Here is a 21,253-nt window from a genome sequence, read left to right on the forward strand (position 1 = left end):
TTGTTTGTGATTTCTTTAGGAAAGAAGTCCATAAAGTTCTGGTGTGGTGGGCTTGCTGAACACCTCAGAACTCTGCTGCTGTGAGAACATTCTCTGTTGAAGTTTTATTAGCAGAGCTGCAACATATATATGTGCATATATTAAAAAATAAGATATATATGCATAAATGTGTGTATGTATGTGTGTGTGTGTGTGTGTGTGTGTGTGTATGAGAAAAGATGGTGACTAGAGGACTCGGGACTAAAAGTTTGCTTATGCTTCACTAGTGATTTTAATGCAAATAAAATTCTTCATTATATATCAGAAGATAAAAAGATGCATCACTTTTTAACTTTTTATCTAATATATAACAGAAATTCCAGTTTTCAGGTATTTTTCCCTACATATTTTATTATAAAATGGCTTAGATCCGTACTTCTCAAACTATCTGAAGTGAAGGAGTCATTATTTCTCCTCGAATCCATTACTGACTGTACTTTTCTAAAATGTAAAAACATGTACTTAGTTGTTGCAGCACAGTCAAAATTGCTGAGATTTCTAAATGTTTCCTTTTACCTCTGGGTTCAACTCATCAAAAAGTTTGTGAAGTGATCAAATACTATACTTTGAACCACCACTGGCTTAGATCATAATGTAAATATAACATGTCCCATGATATATTAAGGAAACTTTATACCAGGACTCTTCTGCAGAAAAGTCATGGAATAGAGAAAAAAATGGAATAAAACAATGTTTCACAGAAACCCTAGGACATAAAAAGATAGTTAAAAAAAATAGATCTTCCAAGCACTGGGGTTGAAATCAAGTCAGCCTGAGTAAAACTGCAGTTGTAATGTTTACTTAGCATCTGTATGACCCTGAACAAAGAGCTTAAGTTTCTCAAGGCTTAGTTTCCTCATCTGTAAAAGGAGGTAAGACCAGTCTCAATGGTTGTCATAATTAAATAAGTAACATATTAAAGTTATCAGAGGGCTCAGCAGTAAAAAATGCTCAAAAACCATTATTGTCACCATTATTTCTTATGAAATCAAAGAAATAACTGAAACAAATATGTTAATTATGAGAGCAAGTACATTATAATTAAGCATTAGATGTGGCTCTGAATTTGGCAGCAAATTGGAAAATTGGACACTCTCTATTCTATATTTGAATGATTTCCTGAATGCAAATTAAATGTGCATATGTGTTTACTGCCACATATGCTATCTTACAACTTTATTAGATTATACATACAGTTGGCCTTCTACGTCCGTGAGTTCTGAATCCATGGAAACCAACCATGGTTGAAAATATCTACAAAAAATCTGCATATTTACCAAACATACACAGAACCATTTTTGTGGGAGGAAGAGTGCTGGGGATTGAACTAAGGGCCTCTCTCATGCTAAGCTTGAGCTCTACCACTGAACTACACTACTAGCTTCTTACAGGCTTCTGTCATTATTCCCAAAACAATATAGAAATTCTTTTATATGACTTCACATTAGATTACATATTATAAGTAATCTAGAAATGATTAAAAGTTACAAAAGGATGTGTGCAGACTGTATGTAAATATAACACATTTTACATAAGGGACTTGATTATCTACAAATTTTGGTATGGGGTGGCTCCTGGGTCTAACACCCTGTAGATACCAAGGAACAACTGCATTTAATATTCATATTCGATGATCTCTGATAAATGCATGCACCCATAAAACTATCACCACAATCAAGATTTCTCACCACACCTATGATACAGAACATTTTTCTGATTCTAAAAATTACTGAACATTTCCATCACCTCCATAAAATGAAACTAAAGTCTCAAACTTATTTCCCAGGAAGTAAAACAAACTACTTAATATAACTACATGCTATAGTTTGAATATCTCCATTAAAATTCATGTTGAAATTTAATCCTCACCCTGGGGTGTAAGAGGTGAAACCAGGTGGGACCTTTAAGAGGTATTTAGCTCAATGGGACTCTGCCTTGTCAATGGGTTAATTCATTGGTGGGTTAACAGGTTATCTCCAGAGTGGGTCTGTTATAAAAAACAGTTTGATTCTCTCTTGTATGTGACCCTAGCATCACTTGATATCCTGGTTGCCTCAAGACTCTATAGAGTTCCCACCAGCAATAACTTTACCATCTGTGACTTTGAACTTCTCAGCATCTAGAACCATGAGCTGAAGGAACTTTTTTTTTCAATATTTTTTTTTTTAGTTGTAGATGAACACAATATTTTTATTTCTTTATTTTTATGTGGTTCTAAGGATTGAACTCAGTGCCTCCACACATGTGAAGCAGGTATTCTACCACCGAGCTACAGCCCTAATCCTGAATGAACTTTTATTCTTTTAAAAAATATTTCATAATGCCTTTTATTTCTGTTTTCTTTCTAAGAATAACATTTTGGGAAATAACTATTCCTATATTTTTAAATGCCTCCCATATGTATAACATGAATGACAAACTTTTTTTTTTTTTAATAAAGAGAGAGTGAGAGAGAGAGAGAGTGAGTGAGAGAGAATTTTAATATTTATTTTTTAGTTTTTGGAGGACACAACATCTTTGTTTGTATGTGGTGCTGAGGATCGAACCCGGGCCGCACGCATGCCAGGCGAGCGAGCTACCGCTTGAGCCACATCCCCAGCCCCAAACTTTTATTCTTTATAAATTACTTAGTCTATGGGATTCTAATTAGAATAAGATATATTTCCTGTTTGCATAAATATATCAAAACAGACTCTACTATCATTTATAACTAAAAAGAATAAAATAAACTACTCAGTCTATGATATTCAGTTATAGCAACATAAAATGGATTAAGACTAGGAAACTTGAAATAAATAAAAAATTGTAATTTTTTTTTAAAGTGAAACAAGTAAATCAAAATGGCATTTGCATTCTTTCTTCCAGGGGCCATTAATAGCTTTTCTGACTTCATCTACTGTTGCATTTTACAATTTAGTTGCATTTCATTCTTCCAGACTTATAACTCAAGTAAAGTGGATGTGAATTTTCATAAAATATGATTTATGTAGTGCTGTAGCTCTCAAATACAAAAACCAAACAAAATAGCTATTTACTGAAAAATAAAAAAGCATCTATATCTCAGGGCAAATCAGGCCCTATGAAAATTATCAGGTAGTACAGATTTGTTTCAACTTGACAGTGTAAAAAGCTAAAATTTAAATAAGAAATACTGCATCAGAGCATCTGAATTTCAGAAAGTTCTGCATAAATGGTTATAAAAAGTGAATAGACCTTATTTCATAATTGGCACACAAAGACACTTTGGCTATTTTGTCACTCATTGAAACCTCCTCTTCCTGTCTCCTTTGCATGAGAGAGAGGAAGGAGGAAGAGAGAAAGAAATATTCACTAATCAATTCTAAAGATATATCTAGGAGTAAGTGTTTTTAATTAGCACATGCCCAAAATATAAATGAATGTATTACCACCAACCATTGAGCAACAAGGGGAAAAAAAAACTCTGTTGGTTATGAAAAAGAAGAAAAAAGCTATACATTAAGTAGATGTTCTTTCCAAATGTTTTTGACTAAGTGAAAAATCATCATTTAGTTCTTGTTACCATCTGACAAGTTAATGTGACAGTTATTAAATCTATTTCATTTTGATAAAAAGTTATGAGTTCAATATTGACACTGTCAGTAAACAATCTTTAGCAAATCATTTATTTAACCAACTCATAACATTGGAGAAAATTCACATAACAAGGCTGATTGGCTGTACTTAAACTGAGAAACGCAAATCTTAAAGAAGTGCTCATCATTGCTTCCTTAGAAAATTTACCTTTCTAACAATTATTTCATAACTTCTTTTCTCAAAACTCTCTCCATCCCTGCTAAAGATCTAGCTTCAAATATAAGAGATGGGTGTAGTGATATATACCTATAGTTCCGGCTACTCCTGAGGCTGAGGCAGAGGATCCTTGGAGTCCAGGAGTCCAAGGCCAGCCCAGGCAACACAGTGAGATCTCTTCTCCAAAGAAACAAAACAAAATATAATTAAGAAAACAGAAGCCAAAGGAATGTTCTTACTTTCCCTCTAGTAAATCTACAACCTATCGTCACTTATATACCCATATTCTCTACTTGATCTCCCTCTTGTGAGAAATAAAGGAAGTGAAGATTTACCCCTTTCTGTATTCTGGAGTTCATCACTGCTTGCCTTCTCAAGGACTCCTCATTAACTCACTCTTCTTCAATACCAGTAGTTGCTCACTCTCTATGGCCCATTCCTTATTACCCTACCTATAAGTCCTGGAACTTCCCAAGGTGAAAACCTGAAATCCACAGCCTTCCTTTGATTTTCCCAAGCTCTCTACCAACCCATTTCTCTCTTCTCTCACAGTAAAACTTCTTGAAACATTTCTCTACACTGTTTCATTTCCTTATCTCCTATTCATTCTTCACTCAGCTCAAAAATATGCCTTATGGTACTGTCCTTCCAGGATACCACATGTAAAAGATCACCAGTGATCTGCATTAGCCAAAACCAACAGTCAGTTCTGCAGCTTCTCATCTTACTCCTTAGCAGTATTCAACACTTTGTTCTTGGATTCCAGAGCTCTTCACTCTCAAGGTAGGTTCCTATCTTTTAGCCACTCTTTCAGTCTATGTTGACTCTTCTATTCAGTTTTAAATGCTGAAGTACTTCAAGGCTCAGTCAACAATCTCTCCTATAGGTTATTTCCTCTAGTTATAACTTTAAACAGCATCTATTAACTGGTGTGTCCTAAATTTCCTAAAGGTTATTTCCTCTAGCTATAACTTTAAACAGCATCTATTAACTGCTGTGTCCTAAACTTATAACCACCACCTTTCTTCTTCTGTTATTCTGACCAGTTAAAGCTAACTTTAGCACACTATTAAATTTCACTTCTATTCCTGAGCCTCTATAATCTATCTTCCACAGAGAAGTCAGAGATCTTTTAAAATCATATCCTGTCATTCCTTTGTTCAACACCTATCAATGACTTTCCTCTAAGCTAAGACTAGCCAAACTTAAATACACCAAAAATTTTGTATTATAGGCATTTTACAAGTGCTATCCTCTACAGAATTTAGGTCAAGTTTTTACATGACAAATTAATTCCCATACTCCAGTAATAACAAAACCTCAGAGAAGCTTTTTCTGATCAGTCTAAGCCTGAGCCAGGCCCATACTCTTATCATCTACCTAAAATATTATGTGATTTCTTTGCTTGCTCTTGTTAACAGTCTGAAATTGTTCTGGTTTTTGTTGTTGTTGTTGTTTGTTATTTATCATCTCTTAATGAAATGCAAAAGCTATGAGGTCAGGAGCTTTATCTGACTAATTCATTCTTGTATCAGCAGTCCCATAATAGTGGCTGATACTCATAGGCCCTTAAATATATTTTTTTCTTTTTCACTGTATTAAGGACTGAATCCAGAGTCTTCAGCACGCTAGGCAAGTACTCTGAGATACACTTCAAGCCCTTTTAAAATTTTAGTTTCAAACAGAGTCTCACTAAGTTGCTTAGGCTGGCCCTGAATTTTCTATCCTCCTGCCTCAGCCTTCCAAGTAGCTGGGATTACAAGCATGAGCCAACACATTTGGCTCTTCAAATATATTTTGAATAATCTGTTAATGCCAACAGAGTTCAAAAACCATTTTGGTTTGTTTTCTCAGAGAAAAACTTAGTGGAAAAAAGCACATTACCACTCTTCCAAACCACTGTAGCCACACTTGACCTCACTCCTTTATTAGATTATATTCATATGGCTGTTAAGTACGTTAAAAAACTAACAGATTCACCTAAGAACACCTACACAAATGTGCTATACCCAGTTACTTGAAAAAAGAAAGGACCTATTCATTTTCTTAAGCAGAACCATGTAAATGTGGAAGATGTAATGTCATTCTGACTTTTGTGAAAGAAAATAAGGTATATTATGAAGTGTGATACATCCATATTATTATGACACATAGTAATTTCAAAATTAATTACATGCAAATCTTTTAAAGTTCACTATGCTTTTATTTCTAATTGATAATAATTGTGCATATTTATGTGGTACAATGGTATTTCAATACATGAATGCAATGTGTAATAATAATTATCAGGGTAACTGCCGTATGTATCACTTTAAGCATTTATCATTTCTTTTGTGTTAGGAACACTCAAAATCTTTTCTACTAGTTTTCTTGCAAAATACAATTAATTGCTAAGTATACTATTTACATGGTTCTGTAACAACATTTACATGATTCTGCTTAAGAAAATAAATAGGTCCTCTCTTTTTTCAAGTAACTGGGTATAGCACATTTGTATTCCTACTGTGCTACAGAATATTGGAAATTATTTTCCCTATCCATCTGCACCCCTGTATCTGATTACCTGCTAGCCATTCCCTTTACCACCCCCGCCGGTGCCATACCCTCCACCTCTGGAAACTACTATTCCATTCTTGACTTCCATGAAGTCAATTTTTTCTTAGCTTCCACATGTAAATAAGAACACATGGTAGTTGTCTTTCTCTGCCTAATTCATATACTGTCTCCCAGGCTCATCCAAGTTGCAGCCAGTGACAGGATTTTCTATGACTGAATTAAATTCCATTATGCATGTGTACCACATTTTCTTTATCCATTTTTCAGTCAATGGACACCTAGATTGATTCTCTTATCTTCTCATTGTGAGTAGTCCTGAATGAACATGAAAAGTCAGATAACTGCTTTGACATAATTCACTCTTTCCTTTGGATATACTGCAAATAGTGTGATCACTGTATGATATGGTGGATCTATTTTTAGTTTATTTTAAAAGATTTCTATACTAGCTGGGTGCAGTGGTGCATGCCTGTAATTCCAGAAGCTTGGGGGGCTGAGGCAGGAGGATCGAGATTTCAAAGCCAGACTCACCAAAAAGCAAGGTGCTAAGCAACTCAGTGAGACCCTGTCTTTAAATAAAATACAAAATAGGGCTGGGGATGTGGTTAAGTGGTCATGTGCCCCTGAGTTCAATCCCTGGTACCCTCTGGCCCCTAAAGAAGATCTCTATACTGTTATCTACAGTGGCTGTACTAATTAATGTTCTCACCAACGGTATACAGGGTTCCTCTTTTTCCATATATTTAACAGCATTTGTTATTTTTTGTCTTTTTGATATACTCATTCTAACTAGGGTGAGATAACCTTTCACAGTAGGTTTAATTTGCATTTCCCTGATGATTAGTGAGGTTGACCACTCTTTTTCATATGCTTTTTGGTCAATTATTTATCCTCTTCCATAAATGTTTATTTAGATCAACTTTTTTTTTTTCTTTTTCTTTTCTTTTTTTTCTTGTATCAGGGATGGAACCCAGGGGCACTTAACCACTGAGCCACATTTCCAGCCTTTTAAAAAATATTTTTAATTTTTAGATATTGTTTAATTTAATTTTAATTTGTTCTTTTTAGTTATACATGAGAGTAGAATGTATTCTGCTGACATATCACATAAACATGAAGTATGACTTCCCATTCTTGTGATTGTACTATAGAGCTCTAACAATAAAAATGGCATGGTACTGGCACCAAACAGACATGAAGACCAATGGAACAGAATAGAAGACACGGAAACAAACCAAATAAATACAGTTATCTCATAAATATACATTGGAGAAAAGATAGTCTCTTCAACAAATGGTGTGTGAAAACTGGAAATTCATATGCATTAAAATGAAATTATACTCCTTTCTCTCACCCTGAACAAAACTCAAAGTGGATCAAGGAGGTAGAATTTATACCAGAGACTCTGTGACTACTGGAAGAAAAAAGCAGGCCCAAATATCATCATGTCAGCTTAGTAACTGAATTTCTCAACAAGGCTCCTAAGGCACAAGAAGTAAAATCAGGAATCAATAAATGGAATGGTATCAAACTAAAAAGCTTCTTCACAGCAAAGGAAACAATCAAGAACATGAAGTCTACAGAATGGGAGAAAATCTTTGCCACCTGCATCTCAGATAGAACATTAATCTCCAGTATATACTAAGAATTCAAAAAACTTAACACTAAAACAAAAACAAGTAACCCAATCAATAAGTGGGCAAAGGAACTGAACAGGCACTTCACAGAAGAAGAAATATAAATGGTCAACAAATATATGAAGAAATGTTCAACATCACTAGCAATTCGAAAAGTGCAAATTAAACCTATACTGAGAGTCCATTTCACTCTAGTCAGAATGGCAATTATTAAGAATACAAACAAAAACAAATGTTGGCAAGGATGTGGGGGAAAAGGTCCACTCATACATTGCTGGTGGAACTGCAAATTGGTGCAACCATTCTGGACAGCAGTATGGAGATGCCTCAGAAAACTTGGAATGGAACCACCATTTGACCTAGTTATTCCACTCTTTGGCATGTATCCAAAGGACTTAAAAATCAGCTTACCATAGTGATGTGGTCAAATTAATATTCATAGCAGCACAGCAATTCACAATAGCTATGAAACCAGCCTATGTGCCCTTCAACAGATGAATGAATAAAGGAAATGTGGTACATACACAAAATGGAGTATTACTCAGCCATAAAGAAGAATGAAATTATATCATTTGAAGGTAAATGGATGAAACTGGAGACTATAGTTAAGTGAAATAAGCCAGTCCCCCCACAAACCCTAAGGCTGATTGTTCTCTCTGATATGTAGATGCTGACTCACCCTAGGTGGTGGTGGGGGGTGAAGTTTCACCAAATTAGACAGGGGGAATAGGTAGAAAGCAGACAGCAATGGGAAAGACAGCAGAATGAATTGGACAAAACTTTCCTACGTTCATATATGAATGAATACACAACCAGTGTAACTCCATATCATATATTTTCATTTTGAGACAAGGTCTTGCTAAGTTGCTTAGGTCCTTGCTAAATTGCTGAGGCTGGTTTTCAACTAGTGATCCTCCTGCCTCAGCCTCCTGAGATGCTGGGATTAGAGGTATATGCCACCACACTAGGCTCATTTGTCTATTTTAAAATGTGATTGTTTTTGATGTTAAATACCTCATATTTTGGATATTAATTTCTTGTCAAATGAACAGTTTGCAATTATTTTCTCCCATTTTACAGACTGTCTCTAAACTCTGTTATTTCCTGTCCTGTGCAAGAGATTTTTAGTTTGATGTACTCTCATCTGTCAGTTTTTGCTTTTTTTGCTTGTGCTTTTGAATTTTCGCTCAAAGAATTTTTTTGCCAAGGTCACTGTCCCAAAGTGTTTTTCTATGTTGTCTTCTAGTAGTTTCATTGTTTGGGGTCTTACATTTAAGTCTTAGATTTTTTTTATATCTTTGTTTATTTATTTTTATGTGGTGCTGAGGATCAAACCCAGTAACTTCCATGTGAGCCACAACCACAGCCCCTCTTAGATTAATTTTGACTTGATTTTTTAATGCAGTTTCTAATATTTTAAGATAGTACACTATGATCAAGTGGGTTTTATCCCAGGGATGCAAGGTTGATTCAACATACGCAAATCAATAAATGTAATTCACCACATAAACACAATTAAGAACAAGAATCACATGATCATCTCAATAGATGCAGAAAACACTTTTTACAAAGTCCAACACACACTGGTGTTAAAAGCATAGGAGAAACTAGGGATAAAGGAACTTACCTCAACATTATAAAGGCTATATATAACAAACCCAAAGCTACTGTCATAATGAATGGTGAAAAATTGAGTGCATTTTCTCTAAAATCAGGAACAAGATAAAAATGTCCACTCTCACTATTCTTATAATACAATTTTTAAATGCTACCCAGGCAAGAGAAGGGAATTAAAGGAATAAAAATAGGAAAAAAAAGAAGTCAAAAATCTGTTGATAACATGATTCTATATCTAGAAGAGAACCCCCTCAAAGAAAAACTCTCCACCAGAAAACTTCTAGAGCTGATAAACAAATTCAGCAAAGTAGCAGAATACAAGATCAACATTTATAAATCAATAGCTTTCCTTTAGAATAAAGAATTTGCTGAGAAAGAATTCTGGAAAACTATTCTATGTACAATAACCTTTAAAAACAACCTTGGGAATAATCTTACTAAGAAGGTGAAAGATCTCTACAAAGAAAACTATTAAACACTGAAGAAAAAAATGGAAGCAAATCTTAAAAGAGTAAAAGACCTCCCATGTTCTTGGAGAGGCAGAAGTAATATTTTCAAAATGGTCATATTACCACAAGGGTTTTATAGATTAAATGCAATCCCCATTCAATGCAAGAGACATTCTTCATGGAAACTGGGCAGAGTGGGGGTTGGGGGTAGAAAGAAGTCCTTAAATTCATTTGGAAGAATAAAAGACACAGAATAGTCAAAGCAATACTAAACAAAAAGAGAGACTAAAATGGAACAAATGGAAGCATCACAATACTTGACCTCAAATTATACTATAGAGCTTAGTAACATAAAAAGTATGGTACCGACATTGAAACAGACATGAAGATAGTAGAACAGAAAACACAGTTACAAACTCACATAGATATAGTCAGCTGATACTTGACAAAGGTGCCAAAACTATATATTGGAGAAAAGATGGTCTTTTTAACAAATGGTGCTTTGAAATTTGGATGTCCATGTGTAGAAGAATTGCTTCCTCTCACCCTACACAAAAGTGAAGTCAAAGTGGATCAAAGATCTAAGAATTAGAGCAGAAACAGTGAAAAAGCTAGAAAAAAACATAAAGTTAACATTTTGACATATTGCTACCGGCAATGACTTCCTTAACAAGACTCCAAAAGCTCAAGAAATAAAACCAAGAATCAGTAAGTGGCACAGCATCAAATTAAAAAGCTTCTGCATAGCAAAGGAAACAATAATGAGGAGAGAGGGCCTATAGAAGGGAGACAAATTTTGCCAACTACTCCTCCAACAGGGGATTAATATCCAGAATACATAAAACTCAAAAACAACAACAACAACAAAACCCAAATAACTCAATATATAAATGGCCAAAGAATTAAACAGATGTTTCTCAAAACAAACACAATTGGCTAACAAATATATGAAAAATGTTCAACATACCTAGCAAACAGAGAAATGTAAGTGGAAACTACATTGAGATTTCATCTTAATCCAGTTAGAATGGCAATTAGAAATACTACAAATAGTAATACATGCTGGTAAGGATGTGGGGAAAAAGTACACTCATGTATTATTGGTAGGACAGCAAATTAGTACAACCAACCTGGAAAGCAGTATGGAGATTCCTTTAAAGACTAGGAATGGAACCACCATATGACCAAGGTATCCTACTCCTTGGTATTCATCTAAAAGAACTAAAATAGGCATACTATAGTCATATAGAAACACAAATGTTTATAGAAGTGCATTTCACAACAGTGAAGTTACAAAACCAGCTCAGGTGTTCATCAACAGGTGAATAGATAAAGAAAACATGGTATATATCTACACAATGGAGTTTTACTCATTCATAAAGAAGGAAATTATGGCATCTGCTGGTAAATGGATGGAACTAGAGAACATCATGCTAAGTGAAATAAGCCAGACTCAAAGTGAGGAGTCAATTTTTTTTCATATGGAAAAAGCTAGAGCAATTAAGGAGGGTTAGATGCCATGAAAATAGAGAGAGATTAGAGGAGCAGAGAAAGGAGATTAAAGGGGAGGGAAGAGGGATGGGAAAGGGAGGAATGGTGGAGTAAAATATATGTACAAATTATCCTATGTACATATATGAATATCCCACAATGAATTCCACCTTTATGTATAACTATAAAGCACCAATTAAAAAAATAAACAGAAGTAAGACCTGTAGAGTAGAGGAAGGGGAACAGGAAGAGGTAGGAAGAGAAGGAAAAGGAAGTACTGGGGACTGAAATGGAACAAATTATGTTCATGCCTGCATGGTTATGTCTTTGACAAACCCCACTATAATGTATAACTAAATGTACTAATCAAACATCTTAAAATTCTGTGATTTTTAGTACACATAAGCAATATGAAAAAAAGTGATTTAGAAAATAGAAAACTGAATGTAAATTCACCTAAATCATTTATTAACAGATAACTGGGATTCTACTTTAAGAATCAAATGGTAAATAGCTATGTAACACATGTCCATGAGATAGAAATTATCATTCTGCCCACAAAACACACTAGTCATATAAACCCTTGTCTATACAATATTCAAGATGATGATGATAATAATTAGACTGAAGCTGACTTAATTACTCTGTGTCAGGTAGTATGCTAAACCTTTCCATATAAATTATTCATGTAATGTTCACATCAAATCCATGGAGATAAACTCATGAATTCATACACATATAAAGAAATTAGTGTCTGAGGTTCTTCAAAGAGTAAGAAGAACCAGGAAGATATCTAGCAGGTTGACTCCTGAAACTGGCCCTTAATCAGTATCTTTCTGAACTACTTTTCCCATATCTCTTAATTCTTTCTTCTGGAATACTCTCTCTTTGCTTATTCATTTTCCAAAAGCCTGTTCAAGCTATTTAGACTTTTTGTTTTAGTGACAGTGCTTTCTTTTTCTACTGCATTTTTCTAAAAAAAAAAACAAAACAAAACACTATAATTTATGCAAGTACATACTGTTTTATCATTCTTCCTAAGTCCCCAATTTAAGTACAGGGGCCAAAACTCAACTCTGAAAAATCCAAATAGCTGACTGCTCAGTACTTATAGTGCTTAGGTTAAACTAAAATCTAAGGTAAAATAATTAATTAAAATATGGAAGGGGGTTTTGTTCTTTAATGCTCTGTAAAACACTGATTCTAATTCAATCAATCAGATGGCAAGGGAGAAATACATACATTATTTAAAAAAGGACAATGTACTTCCCTGACAAAATAATTCTGAAGAAGTAAAAATACGCTTCCAAGTGAAATGAAATCCTAGAGATACTGCAGGTTAGGATGTGCACCCCAAAAGAGCATTAGAGGTGAGACGGTTCCCAAATTTAGGATGCACAGGACAGTTGTGAAATTCCTGGTAGAGCAGAGGTATGGTTCAGTTTATAGGTCTACTATTAAATGTTAGGTAGCACTTAGACATGAACAGTGGATCAAGAATACTTGGTACAGAACAAACTGGTTAATCAATAGCCCTGCTTCAGTGGTACCACGAGGTCTGACAAGATGGCTATTTCAGGACCCTTGCCTTAGCTCTTACATCACTGGAGCAAGATAGATGAATGCAGGGGGTGGGAACCAAAGGGCAAGAGTAGGTTTGCTCAGAAGGGTCTAATTGTTAAAGAAGATCCTACACAAATAATACAGACCAGAGTCTCAGACCAGAAAAATAGGATGATTAATACTGGAGCCCACTGACCATAAATTCTGTAAAACCAGTTCCAATTAGGATTTGTCACCCAGGTGAAGATAACCAAGAATTGCTCATAGGTTGTTGGTTAATGTAGTTTGTCAATCCAGAGCCGAGAGGTGATACTTGGGCAATCTCTCTCCTACCTCAATAAAATCTGGGACACAATGAAGTGAGTTGTCTGCTCTCTTCTCAGAGAGGACCCACTCTCTCCCTGAAGGGTGCTTCCCCCCACTTCTTTCTCTTCTAATAAACTTCATTATGCTTGTACTAAGTCTTGTGTCTTACTTAAAAGCCTCTCAGGTAAAGACACAGAGTGAGAAAACAACATAATCTCCATGAGATCAGATCTTAGTTATCATTAAGCATCCAAAGTATGATTTATAAGACCTAATAAGACAGTTCTTTTTTTCTTCCTCGCACAGAGATGTAATTCATGAGAGTTGATCATTAGGTAGGGCCAAAATAATAGTTCAGAAAATAAAAATTTCAAATAAGTTTCATACATTTTGGTGAAACCTGTAAACATCACTGATAGGTCAATTACATACATGGTCTAATAGTGTTAAGTATATTCACATTATTGTGCAGTCAATCTCCATAACTGTTTGATCTTGTAAAACTGAAACTTTCCATTAAACATTCCCCATTTTGTCCTCCCCAAGCTTCACCATCATTCTACTTTCTGTTTTTATGAATTTGACTATGTTAGATATCTCATATAAGTGGAACCATACAGTATTTGTCTTTTCATTATGACTATCCTGTTTCATTTAGCATAATGTCCTCAAGATTCATTTATGTTGTAATACGTGTCAGAATTTCCTTCCTTTTACAGGAAGGAAAAAAAAGACTGAATAATATTCCACTCTACACGCATACTGTCTTTTGTTTATGCATTTATCTATCAATGTACATTTAGGCTGTTTTCACCTGTTGATTATTGTGAATATTGCTGCTATGAATGTGGGTATGCAACTCTCTCAAGATTCTGCTCCCAATTCTTTTAGATATATATCCAAACATGGGATTCCATGATCACAGGGTTCTTTTATTTTTAATTTTTTTGAGGAACTATAATAATGTTTTCCATAGGAACTACACCATTTCACATCCTTATTAACAGCACACAGGAACTTCTAATTTCTCTACATATTTACAAATGTTTATTATTTTGTTGTTTTGCTTTTATAGTAGCCCTCTTAATCAGTGTAAGGGGTAACTGTGATTTTTATTTGCATTGTGACCTTGAGCATTTCCCTGTCTTTTTCCTGGTAATGGAGACTGAACTCAGGGGTGCTCTACCACTGAGCTACATCAATAAGCCTTTTTCTACCATGCGACCAGCGCAATGGTTTCATTAATGAGGTTCTTGGCATAAAAGTTAGCTAGTGAGATCGAAATAAACACACAGACTCAGTTACCTTTTTCTATGACCAGGTCCGAGACGGCTCCCCTCTCTGGTTCCCACCTCTAACTGCCTGGCAGGGCAGCAAGGATTACTCAGGGCTAGCAGGAGAGAGAGAGAGTGAGCACGCCAGGGAGTAGCCTTTTATTGGAGAACAAGGAATTCAGGGGATAATTCCATCCAATGAAGGTTGAAGGGGGGGCCGCACTCCAAGGTCAGGGTCAGTGATTGGGCCTCGGGGGTCAGTGGTCAGTTACACCCCCACACGGACAGGTTCTCTCAACAGGGGAGGGCCGGGAAAGCTCCGACACAGCCAGAGCGCCTCAGACCCTAACCAGGAGTCACCCAGTCACGTGTGAGAATGGCTCCTGACACCTTTTTATATTTTGAGATATGGTGGAGGAGTCCCTAAATTGCAGAAGTTGGCCTTAAACTTGGAAACTTACAATTCTTCTGCTCCAGCTTCCTGAGTTGTGGGATCACAACTGTGCACTATCATGCCCAGCAACTTTGAGTATTTTGTTAGTTTACTGGCCATTTATTTATCATCTTGGGAAATATGTCCATTCTATTTAAATCCTTGGTCTATTTTAAAACTGGGTTTTGTTGTTATTATTGAGTTGTAGGAGTTCTTTATGTATGAGCATTAGCCTCAGGTCTTTTCACTGTTGTGTTCTTTCATGAACAGAAATTAAGTTTCCTATGTTCTATTTGTCTATTTTTGCTTTCACTGTCACATCCAAGAGATCATCACAGAGCTCAATGTCATGAAAATCTTAAATGAGTTTTATAGTTTTAGGTCTTACATTCAGTTTTTTAAACATTTAGAGTTAATTTTTGTATATAAGAGTCTAATTTCAATCTTTTGCATGTGGATATCCTGTTTTCCCATTGCTTTTGTTTGAAGAACTGTTCTTTCCCTGTTGGGTGGACATGCACCCTTGTTGACGACCATTTGACTACACACATTCAAGCTTATTTAGGAGTTCTCCTATTTCATTAATCTATCACACTGTTTAGATTATGGTAACTTTGTAATATGTTTTTAAAGTCATTTATTGATAGTCTACCTTTATTCCTTCTGTTTACATCTCAACTTATCTGGCTAATACCTACTCAGCATTCAGGCCTCAGATTTTATCTACTTAGAGAAATCTTATCTGGTCAGATATATACCTCCTTCCTATGAATATCCATTATATACTCTACTTCTTCTGTCCTAGAAGTTACTTTGTTTTATTGCAATTTAATTGTGATTCTCAGGGGTCACAATTCCTATGACAGAAAGGCTTAATCTATTATTAAAGCTTCCACATCCCTTGCCCCTTGAAAAGTGCTTGAATAATACTGAATAATCAATAAACATTACAAAAATTGAATGATGAAACAGAATATGCTCAGCTGGTAAAAAAAGATAAATAAAATTTAAGCACTGATTTTGAAAATGTTCAAGATACACAAACTAAAAAAAAAGCAAGATGCAAGATAGTGCTTATAATATGCTCTCATTTATATAAAAGAGGGAAATATACATTAATTTGCATATGCATGATCTGTCTCTAAAAAGAATATACAAGAATAATGAATCTCATTACCTTCTGAGGGATAGGTAATAACTGGGTAGATGAAGGCAAGGTAGAAGCAGCCTTTTCACTACATACTTTGAATACTTTTAAAGTCACATGAATTATTCCCTACTTATGGTAATAAGTTTAGAATTTAGATGAGTGAATGAATGATATACCTAAAGAACATGAAGTAGTAACTGTGCAATTTATGACATTTCCTCTGTTCACCACATAATAACTGAAAATTAAGATCTATATCTTAAGTGCTGAACTCAGAAACTAGGTTCATGGAGTCCATATGACATAGAAGATAGTTTGCGCCAGAATGGGTGACGCAAGAAACATCGAAGTGGAAGCTGCAATGTCTTTTACTTTGAATTCATTAGTATTCTACTTATTCAGACAGGCCAGCAGTAATTTTGTGTGGGAAAGAACTGCACAAGGGTGTGAATATCAGGAAATAAGGATCAATAGAAGCCAGTGTATGAATGTGACTAAATAATAAGCAGTACATATTTCTCAGCATGCAATATCTATACTACTCATTGTGAATTTGAAAAGAATATTCAAAAGATATTGAACTGAGACTTCCCACCAACTGCCGGAACTTGCTAAACACATGAGCAAGGTGCTGTGGAAGTAGATTCTCCAATCCTAAACAAACCTTCAGATGCCCGCAGCTCTGGCCAATGTCAGACTGCAACCTCATAAAAACTTAAGCTAGAACTTCACAGTCAAATAACTCCCTCTTCCCTTCTGACAAACTGTGAAATAATTGTTTGAAATCACTACAATCTGAGATAACTTGTCACACAGCAATACATGAAAAAGTTTATTCTCAAATATACTTTCCTTTGAAAAACTTCTATAACTTAAAAAGACACTGTATAAACAGTAGTTATCAGATTTTATAAAATTGAAATCATCAAGTTATAGAACCAGGTAGGCTTGGAGCACAGTGCTTTGAAGACAGCCTTGCAGTAAAACTTTAGATGCTATAAAAATGATTATGTTGCTGGAACCCCTCTTTCAGATTCAGAGGTAAACTCCTAAATGGTGGTAACACTGTATACAATATGCATGTAATTTAAATATACATATTTTTTTACAAAAATGACCAGAGATGAATTTAAAGTAAGTATTACATTTTACTTTTTTTGTTAGGAAGAGAAAAACTTCTTTTCAGGAAATTTGAAAATTGAGACACAAAATGTTAAGACGTGTCAATGTATGGAAAAGTCACTGTGCCAGTTAGATCATATAAAAACAAACAAAAACATAATCAGTGGTCTGGGATGGCATTTGTGGTATTTAAAAAACTCTAGAACATGTATTTGGAAAATTTAATGAGAATAACATATTCTAAGGATTTCAGATAGCTGATATTTTATAACACCCTTTCATAAACAAAAGCAACTGAAAAATGTAGGGCCATTTTACCTGTATAATTCAAAGGACTAAGACTGCTATGCTTTCATACTTTTTCTGATTAGTCAGTTGTCACTCCTTAATAATGACATTTTCTCTGCATTGTTGCTAGACTTCTACTTTATTTTACAGTAAAAAAAACAATAAAAAAACTACTTAGTTAGGGAAGAATCTATTAAGTAATGAACAGTATGGATTCTAAATGGCTCTTTTCTAACTTTCAGTTAGAAGTTGTACCCAGAACCTCAGATCAACAGCAATCTAATTTCTTGTTGAGAAGCAAACCATTGTGTGAACTGATAAACTTATTATCATCACTCAGTTTTTTTTTCTTTAAAACAGTAATGCCAAACTAATGGTTTACTTAACTGAGCTCCTTGTGATGAACTCAAAATAACAGCAAACTTTAGGCTCAAAATCTCTATATATGCCTGCAAATAATAACAACTTGAAACACAATATACATATATACAATGGAAGTTCAGGAAACTTATATTCCTAATTACATGAAATTCCTTCTATGAGAGAGGAAAATTTGTCATTATCTACAGATGTCTCTGGCAGGATGAAATATGAAAACAAGGCTATATAAAACTTACATGACCAGAGATTGAAGTAAAGGAGATAGGAGATTCTTTTTATTACCCTTATCTACTCACATAGGAGCTCTGCCAGATAAACATATTAATATTCCATCACTCCTAAATCAATAGTTATCATTTCATCTAATAAAAGATTCCCAGTGATTCTGACTTATTCTTTTAGATTAGGTTTTATATATAAAATGCACCTTAATAACAATAAAGTGCTAGTGTTGCATTTACACAAGTAACATTACTAACATTAAGGGCATTTTTTTTTTTTTTTTTTTGTACTGGGTATTGAACTCAGGGGCACTTAACCACTTAGCCACATCCCCAGCCCAATTTTGTATTTTATTTAAAAACGGTTTTTATATGCTCTCAATGAGTTGCTTACCACCTCACCTTTGCTGAGACTGACTTTGAACTCATGATCCTCCTGTCTCAGTCTCCTGAGCCTCTGGAATTACAGGCGTGCACCACCACACCCAGCATTAAGAACAATTTTGAAAGAGTAAACACTTCTGATTCAATATTAAGTTTTCAACTTTGTACTGTATTTTAATAATAAGTTAATTATAATACTTTTTGGGGGTACCAGGGATTGAACTCAGGGGCACTCGACCGCTCAACCACATCCCCAGCCCTATTTTGTATTTTTTTAGAGACAAGGTCTCACTGAGTTGCTTAGTGCCTTGCTTTTGCTGAAGCTGGCAACTCCTCCTGCCTCAGCTTCCTGAGCCACTATAGTACACTTTTAAATTTACAATAATACTTTATTTCTGGATTCTGGATTGCACAGGTAGAATTCCAAGGAATTTTCAAAACCTCATTATCTTAAACTTTGGGCCACCAAAAAGATGGAAGATGATTCCATGGAATAAGAGGACTGTGCTAAGTGATATTCAAGTGAGAAAGTTACTCCCTCTTCATTCTTGTTCAATTCCTCTAACTGAATTAAGAAGAAAGTCGAAAATTTGGTGCTAGGATATTATCAACACCACTGAAATTCTGGCTAGATTCCCTTTTAAACAATGAACAGAGTCTCAGGCTTAGAGCCTTTAGAGAGCAATAGTTTCTAACTAGAAACTAACAATGTTTTGTTTTCATTATTTTTACCAATGTATCTAACCTTCTGTTTATGGCAAATGCTACCTGCTTTTAATTCATAGTTATTTCAGGTTTCTTTTAAAGATAATTTTCATAATCACATTGATGTAAGGAAATGGTATATAGGAAGTATGCAAATATGGTTAAAATCTGGAAGATGATATAACAATGACTTAAGCTTCAGAAATAATTATTCTTTTGGATAACAAATGCTTTCTAAATGTATGTCATTGGTTTAGCTATTGTGAAGGACAGAGAGGAATACTTAAAATATATATAAGAAAGTCAGAAGAGGAGGAAATTATTTCAAAATAAGGTAATTAGTATATCCACAGAAAAGGTGGCATTTTTAGCTAGGACTTGAAAGACAGCTATAATTTAGATATGGTAAGAATTTTAAGAAAGCAAAATATAACAGTATAGGCATGATTGTTGGCACATTCCAAATCCTGGTTCTGGTGGTGGCTACATGCTCATAGATTGAAATGTACCATAAAATGGGTGCATACTATTGTATGTAAGTTTTTCCTCAATAAATTTGATAATATCTTTGATATAAACAATGAAATGTCGTATGGCAATATATAAATCAATGGAAGTGTAACTGATGTGATTCTGCAATTTGTATACGGGGTAAAAATGGGAGTTCAAAACCCACTTGAATCAAAGTGTGAAATATGATATATCAAGAACTATGTAATGTTTTGAACAACCAACAATAAAAAAAAAAAACAATGAAATGTCCCTGAGTTTTCAAGTTTAGAGAGCTCGGGAAGGAGGAGATAAATGCAATAAAGAGAAAAGGGAAATCACAACTTTGAATCAAAAGCATTTATTTTCATATAACAATTCTCAATTAAAAGCTATTAGCAATTAGCTTTACAATAGAAAAACATTAGTCTTATAGTTCTACATATTAGTTTTATTTCAAGGAGAGAACTTACTGGATTTAAGACTTCTCTATTCAAATTAAATGTTATTCTCACCCCTCCCCTCAAACAAATCTATACATTGATAGCACTAACCCATAATAAAGTTAACAAAGAATAGACAGAGTATCTACATGGGTCATATACTAATGATACCTAATATAGTTCAGAAAAATAATTTAAGATTGTATTCAACACTTGTATACTGTTTATATGCAATTTAGAAATAACTGACTCATGGGGCTAGGGATATAGCTCAGAAGGTTGAGTGCTTGCCTCACATGCACAAAGCCGTGGGTTCAATCCCCAGCACCACAAAAAAAAAAAAAAAAAAAAAAAAAGAAAGAAAGAAAGGAATAACTGACTCACAATTTGTTTTAACCTTTGCTTTCTTTGATGGCCTAAACTCTTGAAATTATGTAGGTATTAAATACTAAGTTTTAAGAATTCATAGCTAGAAAGAGAAATCATCATGATAAAAGTAATGTCACTATCGTCATTATCAATAAGTCTACTTGTTGGCACCTTAAAATGCCAAACTGAATAAAATCAATAAAACTATAAAATAAAATTCAAAAAATGAATTACAGTTAAAGAAAAGCATCAATAGACCAAAAAAGAAGATACTCTTTTGCCATAAAATAAAGCATTAAGACTTACAAGAGACATGTGTGCATACTTAATATTTTACAATGGAAAATATAATGATTTTGTTATAGCAATGAGTTGCAACTAGATCTTTATGCTCTACAAAGCTTAAATTGACAACAAAAAGGCATAATGCATAGAATTTTACAATTGATAGTGGATACAGTTCAAGTATAATGATTTTCAAATTGGTTTTCTATGTAATTATATTTTAAGAGATGTTAACATGTCAGTCATGAGAAAACAGGCTTTCTGCCAAGGTAAATTTAGG

The 21,253-nt window shown here is 34.4% G+C and overlaps 1 protein-coding gene across 4 annotated transcripts in view; it reads right to left on the bottom strand.

Annotated features, from left to right (window-relative positions):
• Dop1a (DOP1 leucine zipper like protein A) overlaps positions 1-21,253 on the bottom strand; it is a 103,236-nt gene that overhangs the window by 79,933 nt on the left and 2,050 nt on the right. The window lies entirely within an intron of this gene.

This window comes from Callospermophilus lateralis, chromosome 6, assembly GCF_048772815.1.
Source record: "Callospermophilus lateralis isolate mCalLat2 chromosome 6, mCalLat2.hap1, whole genome shotgun sequence".
NCBI lineage: Eukaryota > Metazoa > Chordata > Mammalia > Rodentia > Sciuridae > Callospermophilus > Callospermophilus lateralis.